The 2,314-nt window shown below is 45.1% G+C and overlaps 1 non-coding gene across 1 annotated transcript; it reads right to left on the reverse strand.

Annotated features, from left to right (window-relative positions):
* Positions 1-485: 485 nt before the first annotated feature.
* Positions 486-619, reverse strand: LOC138931254 (U8 small nucleolar RNA). Its single transcript, XR_011446500.1, has one exon. It is a non-coding gene; the product is annotated as a U8 small nucleolar RNA (small nucleolar RNA).
* Positions 620-2,314: the final 1,695 nt, after the last annotated feature.

The following is a 2,314-nucleotide window of genomic DNA, read 5'->3' on the forward strand; positions in this document are numbered from 1 at the left end:
CCACTCACTGTCCCTTGTTTCTGTAGCACATGGTTAAATGACTCCATCTCACAACCTCTCTTAAATACCTCCTTTGTCTGCCAGGATTTTTAGTTGCAAACAACACGATCCACAAGTGCTATAATCTCAGGATCAAAGTCTCAAGAGTTCATACAACCTGGGAAAATGCACAGTCTTATCACAGACCCACTACTCCAGTCTTTGGCACTGGATGCCAGAAATGCCACCACAGCTGAAGATCAGATTCTTTAGTCTCTGTACTTCCTGGATGATCACCTCTTCCCACATGGAACCCTTAATTTATGTTGCTGCCTCCAAGTTGAACCCTGAGGTTAACGACCTGGGTCACATGCAGAACTCTAGAGGCAAGGAAACCTCGGAAATGTAGTTTTTAAATTTCTGACTTTGTATGGAAAAGGAAGCTAGAGGGTGGTTGTAATGGATGCTAGGTGATCTAATTTCCAGTATTTTTTTTTCCAAGAAGAATCAAACAGGAGCGATCGATGTTGCAAGACCTGATTATGCAGAGCTCCTAATCATGAATCATGCGAACTCAAGTCATCATGTTCTATTCTGCCCTCCAAAGGGAAGAACGGGTAAGAATTATGCTTCCTGATAATTAACCTCCAGTATTCACTGTAGCTTCCTATTCTAAAGTCCAAGGTTAGAGAAGGGAGAACAGGATGGATAACTGACCATCTGCTCCCCATATCCATCTCTCCTTCCTACCATCTCATGAGCTTGAAGGAAATGGATTCTACTTTCTCTCTGGTGAGAATTTGATCTACACAGGCAGGCACTGAGCTTTAATGGTGAATGGGACATTTTGGGGTTCAGTTCCATAGAAGCATACCCTGAGGGAAAGATCTGTGTGCTAGTGATGTATAAAGGAAGTGCTCTTGGAATAAACTTGTAAAAAGGAAAATGAATAGGAACAGAATAGCAGGATAAGGAAATAGGAAAAGCATGACAGGTTTTCATTTTCAGGCAAAACCCTTAGGAGGACAGCTGCAGCCTGATCCTTCAAGGCGGCTCTGAGGCACAGTACCTGAGAGTTCATCCCAGGTAGACACAAGAGGGCTGGGCTTTCATACTAGTGACTTATTCAGCTGTTGTTGGCTAAGGGTCGTGTCTTTGTTACGTCTGCCATAACAAAAATTTCATAGTCTGGGTGGGTAAAACAGCAAACACTTAATTCTCAGAGTTCTGGAGGTTGGGAAGTCCGCCATCAAGGTGTCAGTAGATTTGGTGTCTGATGAGAGTCCTCTTCCTGGTTCATGAATGGCTGCCTGCTGGCTGTATGCTCATAGGGCAAAAGGGTCAGGGGAACTTTCTGAGGCTTCTGTTATAAAGGTGCTAATCCCATTCATGAGGGCTCCACCCTCATGACCTAGTCACCTCCCCAAAGTCCCACCTCTTTGGGGATTAGGATTTCAACAAATGAATTTGGAGGAGTAGGGACATAAATATTCAGTTCATAAGAGGCCACCACAGGGTTATATAAATGCCTAAGCAATTCCAACTCTGTGCCCGTGGGCAGACTTTGGGAGCCCAATGGCAGTCCTCCAACTAGGGAGTAAGAAGGAGGTTGAAGGCAAAGGACATTAAAGCTGGCAGAGGGATATACAGAGGCAGTGAAAAAGATCACAGGATGGGAGTTCCCTGGTGGACCAATGGTTAGAATTCTGGGTTTTTCACTGCTGTGGCCAGAGTTCAATCCCTGGTCGGGGAACTGAGGTATCCTGAAAACCACGTGGTGTGGCTAAAAAATAAAGGATCATGGGAGACCTAAGGGAGCACAGTGGACACTGTTCACTATGCAGTATCTTCTCATTAGCAATATCATTCAGTTCCCCAGGCCTGGATTTTAATTCGTGTAATGGGATAGTGGCTTGGCATTCAGTATCCATTCCACCCTCCTTGTGTTCTGCAGTGGCTTGAAAGCAAAAACTACATTTCCGAGGCTTCCTTGTGATTAGAATTCTGGGTGTGATTTAAAATCTGGTGCACCCCTGCACTGGAGAGGAAGGAAGGGGAAGGATGGGGAAGGTGGGGAAGAGAGAGAGAAAGGAAGGAACAAAAGGGCAAGAAGAAAAAGAGGGAGATAAAGGAAGAAAGGGAGGAAATTTCCCTATTTCCATTGCCTCCTCCCCTTAGTTCACATCTATTGGACTAGCACTAAACCTAGCTTCTCACTGGTCTCTCTCCTAGTGCTGTTACTTTAGAAAGTTGGAGATTTCCATCCCCTGGAGAAGGAAATGGCAACCCACTCCAGTATCATTGTCTGGAAAATCTCATGGACAGAGGAGCCTGG

Source organism: Ovis canadensis, chromosome X, assembly GCF_042477335.2.
Source record: "Ovis canadensis isolate MfBH-ARS-UI-01 breed Bighorn chromosome X, ARS-UI_OviCan_v2, whole genome shotgun sequence".
NCBI classification, from domain to species: Eukaryota; Metazoa; Chordata; class Mammalia; order Artiodactyla; family Bovidae; genus Ovis; species Ovis canadensis.